Source organism: Scyliorhinus canicula, chromosome 13, assembly GCF_902713615.1.
Source record: "Scyliorhinus canicula chromosome 13, sScyCan1.1, whole genome shotgun sequence".
NCBI lineage: Eukaryota > Metazoa > Chordata > Chondrichthyes > Carcharhiniformes > Scyliorhinidae > Scyliorhinus > Scyliorhinus canicula.
In genome coordinates, this window is record NC_052158.1 from 134219272 (window position 1) to 134237428 (window position 18157).

Genomic DNA, 18157 nt, shown 5'->3' on the forward strand with positions numbered 1-18157 from the left:
GGCACTCATGTTACCTTGTGCACACCAAGGCATCAGGGAGTGTGCTTAACAGGAAGAGGTACCACTCCCTGAATGTTCAGCTCATGTGCAATCATCACCTCCACTTCATGCACTTGTGTGCATGCTGCCCAGGGACCGTGCATGACAGCTACATCCTGGGAAGCTCTGAGATCCCCAGTGTCTTCGAGGACGACCCAGGGATTTTGAGTTGGCTCTTGAGGACAAAGGGTACCTGTTGAGGTCCTGGTTGATATCGCCTGTGCAGATGCCAGAGGCCAAGGCAGAGACTCGATATAATGAGGCAAATGCTGCCACTCGTGTTGTCGTTCAGCAGTGCATCAGACTGCTCAAAATGCGTTCCGATGCCTGGACTGCTCTGGTGGTGCCCTGTAGTACACCCCCCAGAGGATCTCCAACGTTGTGGTGGTCGTCTTCATAACCTAGCACAGCAGTGGGGTGAAATGTTGGAGGAGGAGAAGGAGGAGGAAGAACATGCGTCCTTGTCTGAGGAGGAGGAGGAGGAAGACCAAGAGGAGGACGAGCTCGGAGAGGAGCAGCAAAGGTCCCGCATGCCTGGAGGACAAGGGAGGCCTTCATTCACATCAGAGTCACATTGGACAAAGCTATGTCTGTCAGCTCAACCCCTCCTCCCCTGATTTCCCTCCTCTCTGCCCAATCCTCCCCAAACTCCGGGGGATAACTCTGGATGGCCTGGCCTCATTATATGGAGATCCTGCGAGACAATGGACATGTGGTCAGTGAGAGGGAAGGATCATTTATTCTGACATGAACTACTCACCTGGATCAGATCATCTGGCTGAAGGGATAGTGGATCCTCTGTGGTACAGACCAATCTCGCTGTCGGTGACTGCTCTGTTTTTGGTCAACCCCGTGGTCTCCACGGCCGTTCCTCATCGGTGGTGAGGACTCAGATCTCTGGGACTCCATCCAGTCTTGGCTCTTTCCCATTTATCATGGGCTATCTTCTCCTGTGGGGACAAAGAGAGGGCATTGTGAGTCACGCGCTTGATGGGTCAGGGTGGTCTATAGCAGATGGCATGTGTGGGCACCACACCTTAACATTAAGGGGCTGTGCTGGTGTGTGCTGGGGTGTTCTAAGGAACAAGGACAAAGATCGGATGCGGAGACGGTACGAGGTGTCAGCCAGTGCTCTGGGGGCAGGGGGTGGCGGGTTGGGAATTTGAGGGGTGGCAGGCAGAACTGATGCCAGGAGAGAGGTGGTCACTTGCCCTTGCTGCTCGGTGGAGGTCGTCGGTCTTCTTCCGACATTGAACTGCTCCTGGACATGCGGCCCACACTGATCACCGCTGCTTCCCAGGATGCATTGCTGATCCTGCTGCTGGGCCTCTGACCTTATCGGGAAAACAGAATGTCCCACGTCACATCCACAACGTCGAGAAGCAGCAGGTCTGCTCACTGCCATGCTCGTGTGTTGACTGGGAGTGAGCGGTGAGGAAGCGTTTACAAGCAGCTCCCCCTGGTGAGCGGCAAGACGCTGAGATGCAAGTCTGGCAAATCAGACAGTGAGACAGTCAGTAAAGGCGAGATTCAAGTGGGACTCATTTTCGGCACGGGAAGTGATCTCGCCAACACGGCTGTTGAGGAACACCCCACCAAACACACCTAAAATGACACTTAGAAATGTTTCCGTTGAATCATACCCCAGTTAAGTGCATGAGAATAATGGGAATAAAAATAAATTTTGAAAGGCTGAGATGAGACAGATGGAATTAGTGGAGGTTCATGTGGAGTAAAAACACGAATCCAGTTGGGTCAAATGGCTTGTTTCTTTGCTGCATGTTCTATACAATTCTATACTCATGTCTGATAGTAAACACTATTGCAAAATGTGTGAATGTAGGCATATCTATCAAAACTATTATTCCACTGTTTAGAAGTAATCAATGCCAAATGAAGCTTCGGAAGTAGTGAAGTAACGTGAGAACTCTACATGAAGCAGTAATACATTTTATAAGCTTCAGAGCCGTGCACAGAGAGACTCCAATAAACTCAAAGGTCTAGGACATAAAAAGGAAATCTCAGTTCAGTTTCTGGCATCTTTCTATAAAAGTTCAGGAGGCCCAGGGAGGTTAGCTTGAACAAAGTTTAGTTCCACGACAAAAGCAAAGGCCGCAATGCGGCTTACAGGCCAAAGGTCCCAACCAGGACTACCGATCACGCTGGTCCCAGTTCAGGCCAACTTTTACAAGGCGATTTCATGAGCTGCAGTTGGTGGGCCTCCAAAGGCCTCCAAGGGAGCTTGTTTACCATGTGTCTCCTGGGCGATACCAATCGGTGTGTCCTCATGGGTGTCGTGAGGGTTATTATACCTTCCATCTGCAAAAGATGATGGACATGCAGCAAAAAAAGTCAATTTCAGATGGCTGATTTTCTTGTGGTGCATCTTTGCTGATGACTGCTGGAGGCTAATCCTTTTTTTAAAAATAATTTTTATTGAAATTTTTTGAAAAATATATGTCAACAAAACAATAATAACAATAACAATAATAAATACCCCCCGGCACCCGTAACAACGCATCTTACAAACCCCCCCACCCCCCCCCCAACCCCAATAAACAACAGAATAAATTAACAATAAGCAAATTAACTTAAACTTAAACACTATCCCCCTAAACCCTCCCCCCCCCTCCCCCCTCCCCCCCGGGTTGCTGCTGCTGCTGACCTAGTACCTTATCGTTGAGCCAGAAAGTCGAGGAAAGGCTGCCACCTCCTAAAGAACCCTTGTACCGGCTCCCTCAGGGCGAACTTGACCCTCTCCAACTTAATGAATCCCGCCATGTCATTAATCCAGGTCTCCACACTCGGAGGTCTTGCATCTTTCCACTGCAGCAAGATCCTCCGCCGGGCTACTAGGGACGCAAAGGCCAAGACATCGGCCTCTTTCGCCTCCTGCACTCCCGGCTCCACACCAACCCCAAATATCGCGTGTCCCCAGCCTGGCTTGACCCTGGATCCCACCACCCTCGACACTGTCCCCGCCACCCCCTTCCAGAACTCCTCCAATGCCGGGCATGCCCACAACATATGGGCATGGTTCGCTGGACTCCCCGAACACCTGATACACCTGTCTTCACCACCAAAGAACCTACTCATCCTAGATCCGGACATGTGGGCCTGGTGCAGCACCTTGAAGTGGATGAGACTAAGCCTCACACATGAAGAGGAGGAGTTCACCCTCTCCAGGGCGTCCGCCCATGTCCCCTCCTCAATCTGCTCCCCCAGCTCCACCTCCCACTTAGCCTTCAGCTCCTCTACCGACGCCTCCCCCACCTCCTGCATTACCTGGTAGATGTCAGACACCTTCCCATCCCCAACCCACACCCTCGAAAGCACCCTATCCCTTACCCCCCACGGGGGCAACAAAGGGAACCCCTCCACCTGTCGCCTAGCAAACGCCTTGACCTGAAGGTACCTGAACATATTCCCCGGGGCGAGCTCAAACTTCTCCAGTTCACCAAGGCTGGCGAACCTCCCGTCGATGAACAGGTCTCCCAACTTTCTAATGCCTGCCCTGTGCCACCCCACGAACCCGCCGTCCATGTTCCCTGGGACAAACCGGTGGTTCCTCCGCAGCGGGGCCTCCACCGAGCCCCCCGCTTCCCCCCGTGTCGCCTCCACTGCCCCCAAATTTTGAGGGTAGCCGCCACCACCGGGCTCGTAGTGTACCTCGTTGGAGGGAGCGGCAACGACGCCGTTACCAGTGCCTTCAGGCTCGTGCCTCCACAGGACGCCATCTCCATCCGTTTCCATGCCTCCCCCTCCCCATCCATTACCCACTTGTGTATCATCGAGACATTAGCCGCCCAATAGTACCCAGAGAGGTTGGGCAGCGCCAGCCCCCCATTATCCCTGCCCAGCTCCAAAAAGACCCTCCTTACCCTCGGAGTCCCGTGCGCCCAGTGGAGGCTAATCCTTGAGAGACAGGTTCTATCACAAGTGCAGCACATGAAGCTACCGAGAGTCATTGTGGGTTTTTTTTGTTGTCGGTGTCAGCATTGGTTTTCAAGACTCTGTAGCCATTGTGGCAATGCCCACCAGTCACACAAGCACCATTTTCTCCTGTCATCAGTGAGTATAATCTATCACATTGAGATAAACATGGAATCACAGATGCAAAACATGATTGTATATTTAATAAGATTGAAAATCATACTTGTGTCTGCAAGTAATGAGCAAAGAATTCTGCTTTTACTGTTGCTTGCTCGACTTCTGCAATTACCCTTTCCTCTATTTTCAAATACACGTTGGAGGTGTATCCCAACATCAGAGAATTATACTTGTCTGCCTGTGGCAAGATACTGGCCTCAAAACAATGTGCATTTAGTAAGAATGTGAATGGTAGGTAGCCTTACTGCCACTGATCGGTCCAAAGTGCTCAGCCACAAGGAGGATATTACCATCATAAAGCCTCAGGGATTGTTTTTATGGAATTGCCAATAGGATGAACTCAATGTCAAATGATGCGTCCAGTGATTTTCTTGCTCCTGCCACTGAAGTCATAAGCAAGCTTTTGGTGCAACCTGCTAACAACAAAGCAGTGACAAACATTATCAGGCAAAAGTGGAGCACTTGAAGCTTTCTAAGAGCAGTTAATGTTGCAAAAGTGTATCATGATTCAGGGTGTTGTGAGACCAGAAGGCATGCCATGAAAATGAAAAGAGATCAATGTACACTTACAAGAAGCATAATCATGCAATAATGATCCTGTTATTCTTCTGTTGACTACAATTTATAATCAATCCTGATCAAAGGGTTTTTTGAAACTACTGTTCATGACTGAAAACTCAAATTGGCTCCAGTAAATTGATGAGAATATCATCGGGGTTTGGGGAAAGTGATGTACTAAGTTGGCATCTGACCCAACGGAAGGTAGCTTGCAGAGTGTTCTGCACAAAGAATTCTTGATGAAACCGTTCGACAGGAAGAATGGGATCCATTCTGTATCACGGAGCTAATGATGTGAGAAGTGGCAGGAACAGTATTTATGTTAAATTTCTAACAGCTGCTCTGGATAAGGGAGGATGGAGAAGTGATCTTACAGACCAACGCCAGGAAATATTCCCTTGAAGCTGGGCTCACAAGATTCTGTATGAAATGAGCAAATCCTGAGTGTTCCAGAGAACAGGTGGCTTCTATCCAGGATGAATCAAAGTAACCCTGTAAATTACTGAGGATATTTGCTGGCACCAGTCGTTTGCAAGGTGTTTTTTGTTTTGTAGGTTGTTGGATTTCACATTAGATACTTTGGAAGCTGATTGAGTAATCAGGATATTACTTTTATGAAGAATGCGTAATATTGGGCTCAGGAAAAACTCATTTGTGCGACTTCTACTGACTTTTCTGAAGCATTCGAGCTAAAATTATGCTGTTCATATAAAGGGGCTGCAAACTGTAGGCATATATGGTTTAGCTCAGTTGTCTAGACAGCTGGCTTGTGATGCAAAGCAAAGCCCACAACATGGGTTCAATTCCTGTACCAGCTGTGGTTATTCATCAGGCCCCACCTTCTCAACCTTGCCCCTTGCCTGAGATGTGATAATCCTCAGATTAAATCATCACCATTCAGCTCTCCCTGGCAAAGGGGAAAGCAACCTATGGTCATCTGGGACCATGGAGACTTTATTTTTCACCTTTATCGAGCTCTTTAAATACACTTTTGTTGCAATCACATCTCAGCAGTTCAGAATGGCCATTTGATATTAGAGGTTGATGACTCAGAATTCTACTGGAATAAAAAATGGAAAACGACATAGGGTCAGTTTTTAAAATAGGGTCCAATAATCCATATTATTGAGAGCGAAGGCCTAATACCTGTATTATACTCAATGCACCTCATGCATCCAAATGCATCTTGCCAGCACAACATTCAGTAACTGTTCCACCCAACAAAAATGTAAAGTAAAGGCCTATTCATAATGTAGCTGGATCACTTCAGAATTGCACCACAGTAGCCGATTGGACTTGAAGAGGAGATCTTGTACCCACATCATCCTTGAAACTCCCATCACCTTTAACATTGTTTCACCTTTGGCGTACTGTTTTGGGCTCATCTCCCAAACCACAATATCCCACGGGTTCTCTATGGGGAGCCAGTGGTACTTAATCTGCTGCTGGTGCCTTGAAGTTTGGCTCTCGCTACTCCCAGCTAATGGTATGCCAGTTTTATAAATGAGAGCGATAGGTTGCCTCAGGTCATCTGAACAGCAATACAACTCCATAGGAACTGAATTAGCGGCACAATAATTAACTGCAGAGGCATTTTGTTGGCAGAACCAAATCTGACCAGGGAACCTGTGGAATGCTGAATGAGTGGAAATCTGGCATAACAGGCCTCTGCTTCTCTTTCTAATCAGTTAGGCCCACATCATGCCCATCATTTGGGCATAACTGATGAAAACTCACCGCTGTGAAATCTGCAGTGACCTAACATTTAAACATAGCTACACACATCATACTTCAGTCAATTATTATTGTATGTACTAGTTGTGGCATCTTATTCAAGCTTATAATCCTTTGAGCTCACAGAATTATCTTTTCCCAGAAAGAGAATGCTTTTAAGCAGCAACCTAGATAGGGAGGGGAAAGATTAAGCACTGTGAGTTACAAATGCCAACCGTTTATAGGTGATCTGCTCGAGTTCCATCCGAAAAGTCTTCATAATAGAATCGTGGAAAGACGGTGAGGATAACAATTCAGCTGTTGTAAATGCGCAGGTACTTTAGGAATTTGATGCATCACCATCCTCTACAAAGACATGCTGTGCTATCAATAAAGGTTCATCACTCCCCTTCTTATCAGTTATTTTTGAGCTCATTAAAAAATTATCCTAGACAAGACGGTTGCATCTTCTGACACGTTACTCTTGCGTCTAAACTGGATTGATTTTTGCCAACCTTTCTATCCAGATAATTCTGGCTAGTCTTTCCACTCTACTCGAGGCTGATGGACCCATGGGTATGATAAAAGGTTTTACAATAAAGGGGAGAATTAATAAGGTGAATGTAAAGAGTTTCTTGGAACAAAACCAGAACAGGGACAAGGCAACTGAAGAATACAGTTGCAAAGAATTTACAAATACTTATGCTTTGTCCTTGAGCAATGGGTCATGTGATCAATAGTCATTGAGGCACAAAAGTCCGGGGGAGCAAGCGTGCAAGGAACTGAGGATGGCGGGCATGACATTTCCCAACACGGGCTGTCAAGCCGGTTTCCGGACATTGTTCTGACAATCGGTGATTTTTTTCTAATGAGATGGGATGGTGGGACCTGGCAGCCCGCCTGATTCAGAGAAATTTCCAACTAAGTCTGTTAAAGAGCCTGTTGTCATCTCATTCTGGACTAGCCTTTGTGCCAAGGCAAGGGTTTACCCTGCATCTGGAACAGGTCAAGTAGAAAGGGGTGGCAGCACAGTGAGAGATGTCATGGCCATGCCATTTAATGAGCTGAGCTTATAAAAGTGGCCATGGCTGAGAGGGCCATTCATCCATTGGGATACCATCGCTATTGAGTGAGAAAAGTAACTGGACGGTGCACACTCGGTCAGTGGAGTGGGTTGTGACCTTCCAGATCACCGGGGCCATAAGGGAGTGTACAGTAAGCATTATGAATGCAGCTGACCGCAAGCAAGTCGACAGCTGGACTTGGACAAAGGGATGGGTAGTAATGAGGGTCAACAACCTCACAATTAAATGCACTGCCCGAGGTATGAGAGGGCAGAGGAGAAGAATGAGGGGTAGGAAAGCAATGAAGTCCGTACCCTCAGAATTGAAACGTATCACTGGAGAAGAAGCTTGCTGGACCTTTCAGAGGATCAGTGCCAAAGGGGACTGTCCCTATGTTGACAGATAGCACATGAGCGTTGTGGCTTTGTTGAAGAAAATGACACACCTCATAGAACTGCTCATCATGCTCTGCCAGTAGCTCTGAAAGTTACTGTGGCTTTGAACTTATTCTCCTTTGGATTGTTCCAAGGATAAACGTGGACCTGGTGGCGTCTCTCATGCAGCAACACGCCATTACATTTCACCAGTTATTGAATCCTTATTTTTGAAATCTGGGCAATATAACAATTTCAAACAGTTGGGCCTCATAGCACCAACATTGGATTGCCCCAGAGACATGTTTCACTAATTGCACCAATGTGGTCATCAGGCACAAAGTAAGCGGCCAATGAAATTCATTAATGGGGAGGGCTTCCATGCCCTTAATGTTCAGCTGGTCTGTGACTGTAACAGGTCCACATTTGCTTTCCGAATACTTGCCATAACACTTTCATACTCTGGTCCAGGCTGCTGAAGCTCTCCCAACCCCCCAAAAAGTGTGGTTGAATTTGAGGGGTCAAGGGATAGCCCTTGAAGAGATGGCAACTCACCCCTTTCCCGGACACTGAGACAGACGCATAGAGGTACTATAACCAAAGCCATCAGCTCACAAGGACCAACCATCGAGCAACCCATCGGTTCTCAAAGCACTTCCAGAGCTGAACCGATTGATACCCTCCCGCACAAATCTCCTAAATTGGGGTCTTCTGCTGCTCTTCAAAACATGGCCTGCCAGAGAGGAGATGGAGGATGATGCAAAGCAGAGAGGTGCCCATGCTGTGCAGAGAGGTGGCAGGGATCAGCTCAAGAGACTCAGGTCTCATCAAGATGATAAGAATACCAGGGAACATTTGCTCCAAGCGAGTTTCACCTGAACACTGCTCCTCCAATTTTCTGTGTAGCTTCCTCCAACTTGATTAAAATCAAGATTGTGCAGGAGGCCAGAATTGGAGGAACACTGCGGCCTGCACAATCTTGATTTTAATCATTCCATCATTTGATGACAGTGCTTCCCCTACCTTGGTCCTAGATATTTCCTCCCTAAACTTTTCTGTTTCTATCTTTCTCTTCTTTTGAGATGCTCTTAAAAACTTAATCTAGCTTTTGGTCATCTTTCTTGATTTCACGTTCTGTGGCTTGGTGTCAGAAAAGGTCAAAAAATATATTTATTGATCCTGCTATCATTAAGTGCCTTGAGATGTCTCACTGAATCAGATGCACAATGTAAATGTAAATGGTTGATATTGTTGTTTCATGGCCAGCTTCACACTCATGTATTCTTGGCTAGTTTTGTGTTTTGTCTTATCGCTTTATTCCATTTATTTGGGGAGAAAAGTGTGTCCCATGAGTTGAGCTGAGTATTTTCCATCAGCTTGCTGGCTTGTGCAGATTTTGTGAGTTCAATATGTCAACAAGTTCCCTGCTGTTTTGCTGATTTTAGGAGACATTTGGGATGATATAGCTTTTGGGCAGTAGCACAAAATAGGCAGTAGTGAATCGCAGCTGTTTCATACCATCAAAGTCAATGGAAAATTAAATCAACCAGGGTGTAAAATGGGCTGTTAATTAGTGACTGCCCATTTCATGTTACTGCCCAAGACAAATTTAATCTTCAGTGATGAATTTCATGGAGTCGTCTTGATTTTGTAGAACTCATAAAAATTACAGCCTGTGAAACATATAGGTAGGTGGTTCCCTGCACATATGCAGGGTGATTTAATTCTGCCTCCAAGTAGTGGTAAGATTTAGTAAAGTCACATGCAGATCCACATAATTACTCAGGAACACTCCAGGCTCATTTGTTCCCATACGGATCAATTGGGAGCAGTACTATGTTATGTACCGAAGAGTCCAAAGCCATATGTTTTGATCAAAAAAGGATGTTTAATCCAAATAACTGAGTTTATAACGTCAATATTAATTCAATATGCAGATATACACAAGCTGGTTTAGCTCACTCAGCTAAATCGCTGGCTTTTAAAGCAGACCAAGCAGGCCAGCAGCACGGTTCGATTCCCGTACCAGCCTCCCCGGACAGGCGCCGGAATGTGGCGACTAGGGGCTTTTCACAGTAACTTCATTGAAGGCTACTCGTGACAATAAGCGATTTTCATTTCATTTCCTGTACAGAGGTTTGTGTCGTTTGGTGAGTTTAAGACTGCAGAATTGTGGAAATGGCCAATTAAGACTGCAAAGATGTTATAATAAAAGGAGTTAAACAGGTTGCAATGTTGAGTTGATAGCTCCAGAGGTAAATGGAGTTCATAATCCTCTGCCTCCCACAATCTCCCATTCGTTAATGATATAAAAGATCTATTTGTTGATCTTTGAGAGTCATAAAGACTATTTCAGGGTTTAAAGTATCTACTGTATAACATTTGAGAACATTATTTGCTATAAATCTTCAAATTTGAAGTTAACATAGATACCAAGAAAGGCATAGATTCGATCAGTGTTTATATGTGTAATCATGGCAGCCTTAGAATAGATGATTTTTGAATGTGTATTTTAGTTTCAAAACTTGAATGCATTGTTTGAGTTAAAAAAGATGGATTTTCACTGAAGAACTTATTCTCCATTGTTTCACTCATGTCAGTTTAAATAACATCATGACAGTATAATAATCTCATTAAAACATTGGTTGGAATCTCAACAATCTTCTTTCTTGTTCCTGGATGAAGGAGCAGCATAGACTGTGGAAGGGTAAGTCTCTCCACACACTCTAAAGGTCAAAAGGCCTGATCCATGAACGTAGTAGCATTGATGTGACGTTTACATGAAGTATAATAACAGGGTTTATTTACAAGAAACTGTCCTCTATTAATAGAAAGTGAATGCAGATTTGAATAAATTATTCATATCTTGCAGTGTAACCTACAGTCACACACTGAGGAAACGAAAAGCAATTCTCTTGTGTTTATTCCTTCAAAACTGCCACTGTAATCTTTAATTAAAGTGACAAGCATTCGAACATATCAATCGGATTTAAAATAATAGCCATCACTGAAGATTGCGTAATCATCTACATCAGCATTGGAGCTGGGACTGCCGGGCAGAGTGTAGGTGGCCTGTTACTGGATCAATAGAGCGGTCTGTACTTGAGCCAGCTGTCCTGCCATTATGGAACGGGAGCAAATGATAGTCTGAGGAGTGCGTTCACTACCCTGCTATGTCTGCCTCGGCAAGAGTGTAAAAGAGTGTTGGGGTAACACACTTAACAGCAAGAAAACCTATGAACATTGCAAGGCATAATTTCCTGTGCAGGAAAGTGTCAGGAGTCTGGAGAGTAACAAGGAGAAGACAGATAGGAAGCCAGGGAGAACAGATGCAGGGCATTCGCTTGATGGCAAACCCTCGTTTCCCTTCATTTAGCATTGCCCCATCTCCTCGATACACTGCTGACATTGAACCTTTCATCTCAAGGCGCATCCTCGAAGGGAAGCACAAACTGTCTGTCTCCAAACTTCCCCATGTTCTCTATCTGCAGAGCCCAGAGGATTGATGTTGTTCTAAAGTCAGCAAGAACGCACTTGGTAATTATTATTACAACACTGAGCATCAGACTGATTGTGGCAGAAGTCCCCGGGCAAAACAAAACCGCGAAGGCTGCCAACTGTTTTCTGCATTCAAAATGTACACAGTAAATTAAGTTGAATGGTTTCAGTTATGCTGAAAGTTGTCCTACTTACATTCTGAACGATTGTCTGGGGAAGTTTGGGGGAGGTGGGCGGTGGGGTGCACATTTCGATTGCAGAATTAATGAAGGACTGTAGCTGATTTGATTTTGCAGAAGCTTACCATTCGAATACTAAGCCTGCTTTAAATAGTTTTCATCTTGCTGAGAGTTTAGGCTGGGTTTTTTAAAATCTGATGTAATTTACGTTGAGGTGGGGGAGGTGCTGTCAGGAAAAACAAGGCAGTTTCTAAAATTATTCCCAGTATTCTTTCATGGTATTGAGATTGGGCTGGTGCCCTTGATGGATTTTGGCGGTTTAACTGAAAATACGACATCCTGCACTTAAATATATTTCACAGGCACTTGACGGTGTGAATGTGAATAATTGCTGAGGAACTGGAAAGATTTATCTCCTCTTCCGCCCCCCCCCGCCCCCCTCCCTTCCGCAAAAAAAATGTCAGCATTGTCTTGGAATTTGCCTCTGCTTTTCTAAACCCGGAAATAATTTATTGTTTTACCTAATAAATATAAGCAGAAAGGTCTCTGCTGCGTGGATCAAAACAGTCAGGCGTGGTGAACTATCAGATCAAGGCAAAAGTTAATCCTTTTGTGCTTCCATCTTGGCCACTATCCAAAGATTTACATGTTAGCAGAGGGTTAGTGCTGAACACATTAGAGATATTACAATCTCTCCCATCAACCCAGAGTCTCTTAATGCTCCAATTTGAGACAGACAACATAATGACACAGATGTAACAATCATTTTCTTTTTTGCAAATTGATTGTTGTAGGCAGCATTAGATTATCCTCCGAATGATTCATAGTCGAGATATTATCATTCTTTTCCTGGCTCAATTTTGGGTCAATTTAATCACTTCCAGTTCAACCAGCTAGAAATTTACAGGCTGATTTGATTATTACTCTTTCAATCTTCCAGCACTGAAGTAAAATGTGAACAAGTTTAAAATAAAAATTCTCAGAGTGACTGAGTCTACACAATCTCCCGCACAAAGCTCAGTATATTCAAAGTTATGATATTTCCAGTGAAATCTCTGATGTGAACATTCTATTGCTAGGATACATTTATTTTAAGTGTATAGGTTACATTAAGATAAATCTTATACAACAAAATAAACAATGCAAATGCATAATCTAGGATAGACCTATCACTTTGTTTCAGCTGCATTGGACAACTATTTAGCGGAACATCTCTCAGACCCAGCCCCACAATCTACCCTACCCCCAACAGCACCATTGAGCTTGACCCAGTTTTCACAGCAGTACAGGGGCCAGATATACTAGGATTTGCTTTTGGCTTTTTCATTTTATATAGCCCGAAGGTGTGTAGAGATTGGCAGGTGATGTATTGGGTAAGCTGGGTCTACGAGGACTGCGTTTGCTACAGTAGTGAGGGACAGGCTTCCAAGACTTGAAGAAATGCAACTCGATTTTATTGAACACTTAACTAAAATACATGCTTTAACTGTGGGTTGACACTATGCTGACTTGACTGGAGACCTGAGGCTAACCTGACCAGACTATCTTACTACCACATGGTGTTTGTTCTAGTTGCTGCTCACGAGCTCTGACTGTCTCAGAGGTTGGATCCCGAGAGAGCGGGAAAACTAGTGCCCTCTGGCTTTATAGTGGCCGTGTCCTGTCTGGCGATTGGCTGCTGTGTTCTGTGTATTCACTGGTCATCCTGTGTGTCAATCACTGCCTGTCTGCACACCACCATATACCTGGATGTATGTTATGACATCTCCCCCACCTTTAAAAAAAAAATATGTTCAGGTCAATAAATAGTGAGTATGTGTACAGGAGCCTGACTATATACAGAATCTGCTAATTTATTTACATGGGAAGGTGTCCAGTGCAGATAGAGGGCAGATAACACATGAGAAAAAAAAATGATATGTACAGATATGTAAACGATGAGATAACAAGGTAATGCAACATTCAGTCTATAAATTCAGTCTCTGTAGCGGGCGATGAATTCTGGTTGACCGCCTCAAGGGTGGGTCAGGTGCCGCCTGCACTTGAATGGGCGGAACAGCCTCCAATGTAGAGGTCGGTAGAATAACTGGCAGATCGGTGGCCTCGTGGAAGGGCGTGTCCTGAGGAACCAGTGTGCGAGGCTGGACATCACGGTCAGGTGGCGGGTGTGGAAGTCGACGCAGTGCCCGCCTGTTACGCTGAAGAAAGGAGCCATCAGGCATGTGAACGAGGAACAACCTCCGGGCCACTTGTTTAACCACCACAACTATGGCAGACCAGCCACCGTCAGGTAGCTGAACACGAACTCGGTCAGCAGGGACCAGGTCAGGGAGATCTGTGGCGTGGGCGTCGTACGCCGACTTGCATTGGGCCCGAGACTGTTGCATCTTCTGTAGGACCGGGAAGTTGTCAAGGCCTGGAATGTGGATAGCCGGCACCGTCGTTTGCAGTGTGCGGTTCATAAGGAGCTGCGCTGGGGACAGCCCAGTGGACAAAGGAGACGCCCTGTAGGCTAACAGCGCCAGGCTGAAATCAGAACCCGAGTCAGCAGCTTTGCACAACAGTCTTTTAACGATGTGGACCCTTTTTCAGCCTTCCCATTCGACTGGGGGTAGTGGGGCTGGATGTGACGTGCTGAAAGTTGTACAGCTGGGCAAAATCTGTCTACTGCTGACTGAAGAAGCAGGGGCTGATGTCACTCATGACCATGAGTGAGATCCCATGCCAGGCAAAAGTCTCCTTGCATGCCTTGATTACCGTTCTGGTAATTTGTCAGTTTGACCACCTCGGGGTAGTTGGAAAAGTAGTCCACTAGGAGGACATAGTCTCGGCCCTTGGCATGGAACAGGTCAACACCAACCTTGGACTATGGAGAAGTGACAATTTCATGCGGCTGTAGAGTCTCTTTAGACTGAGCCGGCTGGAACCTTTGACACGTTGGGCAATTGAGGACCGTGTTGGCGATATCTTGGCTGATGCCTGGCCAATATACTGCCTCTCGGGCTCGATGATGACACTTTCCGGCCCCCAGGTGACCCTCGTGGACTTGGCCGAGGACCAACTCTCGCATGCTCTATGGGATCACAATTCTGTCGAGCTTCATTAAGATGCCGTCTACCACCGTTAGATCATCCTTGACATAAAACTGGGGGCACTGCCCCTTTTGCCGACCATCTGTGAGGTGTTGCATGACCTGCTGGAGTAGAGGATCCCTGGCCGTCTCCTGACGAATTTGCATGACCCTCTCATCAGTGGCCGGAAAGTTGGAGGCACAGAATTGCACCTGCACGTCTATTTGACAAAGTCAGTCTGCTCACACGGTGTGGTGATAGATCTGGAGAGTGCATCGGCCGCAATGAGTTCTTTGTCCGGGGTGTACACCAGGTCGAAATCGTAGCGGCGGAGTTTGAGGAGGATACGTTGTAGCCGTGGCGTCATGTCATTGAAGTCTTTTTGGATGATGTGAACCTGTGGTCCGTCTCGACCATGAATTTGGGGAGGCCATACACATAATCATGGAACTTGTCGATCCCATAAGGAGGCCCAGGCATTCTTTTTCAATCTGAGTGTATCGTTGCCCAATGGACGTCATGGCTCTAGAGGCATATGCAACTGGGGCCCAGGAGGAGGAGTCGTCCCGCTGGAGGAGTACTGCCCCAATGCCAGCCTGGCTCGCGTCGGTGGAGATCTTCGTCTCCTTGGCAGGGTCGAAAAACGCCAGCACCGGGGCCTTGGTGAGTTTCGCCCTGAGCTCACACCACTCTTGCTCATGAGCAGCTAGCCACTGGAAGTCCGTAGTTTTTTTAACGAGATTGCGGAGAGTTTTGGTGTGTGATGCAAGGTTGGGGATAAACTTCCCAAGGACGTTGACCATCCCGAGGAAGCGGAAGACCGCCTTCTTGTCCTCCGGGGTCTTCATGGCGTTGATCCCCGAAATTTTGTCTGCATCTGGCTGCAAGCCGAACTGCGAAATGTGGTCGCCGAGGAATTTGATTTATACTTGACCGAACGAGCATTTGGCTCTATTGAGTCGGAGGCCATGCTCGTAGATCCTGTGGAACACCCGCTTGAGGCGATCGATGTGCTCCTGAGGAGTTGTGGACCAGATAATGATATCATCGACGTACACTCGCACCCCCTTGATGCCCTCCATCATTTGTTCCATTATGCGGTGGAACACCTCTGAGGTGGAGATGATGCCAAAGGGCATTCGGTTGTAACAGTAGCGACTGAACGGGGTGTTGAACGTGCACAGCTTTTGACTGGACGCGTTCAGCTGTATTTGCCAAAACCCCTTGGAAGCATCCAGCTTCGTGAAGAATTTGGCGTGAGCCATCTCGCTGGTTAGCTCTTCTCGTTTAGGTATTGGGTAGTGTTACCTCATGATGTTACGGTTCAAATCTTTGGGGTCAATACAGATTTGAAGTTCCCCTGATGGCTTTTTGACACAAACCATGGGGCTAACCCAGTCCATGGGTTCTGTGACCTTATAAATGACGACATGGTCCTGGAGGTCTTGCAGCTGCTGCTTGAGGCGGTCCTTGAGGGGTGCCGGCACCTGACGCGGTGCGTGAACCACAGGGGTGGCATTTGGCTTCAACAGGATTTTGTATCAGTAAGGGAGTGTGCCCATACCTTCGAACACGCTATGATATCACGCTATCATGTCATCAAGTTGGGCTTGGAAGTTGACATCTGGTGAGGCCGTTGCCTCTGCAGACGACATAGTGTGAACCCGCTGCACAAGGTTCAGAAGTTTGCAGGCTCGAGCACCGAGCAGGGAAGCTCTGTTGGTTCCTACAATTTCAAAACGCAATATTGCTTTTGAAAAACGATGGGACACCGCAAGCTGGCATGGGCCACTGGCAGCAATGGCATTGCCATTGTAGTCGAGGAGCTGGCAGGCCAGTGGAATAATGCTTGGCTTGACGTGAATGGTGTCAAGGTCAAACTTTGAAATGAGATTTGCTGAAGCGCCGGTGTCCAGCTTGAAGCCTATGCGAGCCCTGTTAACCATAAGGGTGGCACACCACTCGTTGTCCGGATCAATGCTCATAATTGGGAGTTGTTTCACCATCGTTGAAAAAGGCAGCATATGCTTGGTGATGACGCCCACCCGGAATAGGGATTTGAGGCCCTCAGTGTCGGGATCTGGTAGACTGTCTGGATCGGAGTCTGTGACGGGTTGCTCTACTGACTGGATGCTCCTGCACTGTGGCTATGATCGCTGTGTGTTGGGCAGTGGAGCAGATCTGAAAAGGGCTGCGTAGTGGCCAACCTTGCCACACTGGAGACAGCGTCGAGATTTTGCGGGACATTGACACATTAAATGGGCGGAGCCACAGTTGGAACACGTCATGGCGCTGACGTCAGGACGTTCCGTGCGCCACCGCGCATGCGCAGTGCAGTCGAACGACGTGCGCACTTGCGCGGTCTAGTCGTCGGTCTCGCCGCCCCCACGGTCATGGCGCGCATGCGCTGGAGCCCAGGAAAAGCGTGCGAAATGGCCACCCTCATCCAGACTCAGGCCCTGCATTTGTTTGATGGCCTGCACCCGTTCTGCCTCGTGGGGGTTTTGCCGTGCCGTTTCTGCCGCCCTGATGTTGGAGTACCTGTAGTTAGCGTGCTCGTGGAGGACGCAGGTCTCGATAGCGATGGTAAGGGTGAGCTGCTTAACTTTTAGGAGCTGCTGGTGAAGGGGATCGGAGTGAACCCTGAAAATGATCGGATCCCGGATCATGGAATCAGTAGTCGAGTCATAGTTGCATGACTGCGCGAGGATGCGGAGATGGGTTAAAAAGGACTGAAAAGGTTCATCCTTACCCTGAAGCCTCTGCTGGAACATGTACCGTTCAAAGCTCTCATTGACCTCGATGTCATAGTGGCTGTCGAACTTCAGCAGGACTGTTTTAAACTTTGTCTTGTCGTCGCTTTCAGCAAAGGTGAGGGAGTTAAAGCTGTGGATAGCGTGGTCCCCGGCTGTAGAGAAAGAGAGCGATCTTCCTGGCATTCGATGCGGCCTCGAGGTCGGTGGCTTCAAGGTACAGCTGGAACTTCTGCTTGAAAATCTTCCAGTTAGCACCGAGGTTGCCGGCGATGCGGAGCGGCGGGGGAGGGCGGACGCTGTCCATGGCTGGTTGGCTGATCGCTGGTCAAAAGCAGATTATCTCAAGGTAGGTCCGTCAAACTCGAGCATGGCTCACTGGTACCATGATGAGTTGGGTAAGCTGGGTCTGCGAGGACTGCGTTTACTGCAGTGGTGAGAGAGACAGGCTTCCAACACTTGAAGAAATGCAACTCGATTTTATTGAACACTTAACTAAAATACATGCTTTAACTGTGGGTTGACACTATGCTGACTTGACTGGAGACCTGAGGCTAACCTGACCAGACTATCTTACTACCACATGGTGTTTGTTCTAGTTGCTGCTCACGAGCTCTGACTGTCTCAGAGGCTGCATCCCGAGAGAGCGGGAAAACTGGTGCCCTCTGGATTTATAGTGGTCGTGTCCTGTCTGGTGATTGGCTGCTATGTTCTGTGTGTTTACTGGTCATCCTGTGTATCAATCACTGCCTGTCTGCATACCATCATATATCTGGATGTATATTATCACAGCAGGGA

General features: G+C 47.1%; 1 long non-coding RNA gene across 1 annotated transcript in view; it reads right to left on the reverse strand.

The window, feature by feature from the left end:
- Positions 1 to 804: 804 nt before the first annotated feature.
- LOC119975818 overlaps positions 805 to 18157 on the reverse strand; it is a 106775-nt gene continuing 89422 nt past the window's right edge. Inside the window, exon 5 of the long non-coding RNA XR_005462808.1 lies at positions 805 to 989. This is a non-coding gene — a long non-coding RNA (uncharacterized LOC119975818). The remainder of the gene's footprint in view (positions 990 to 18157) is intronic.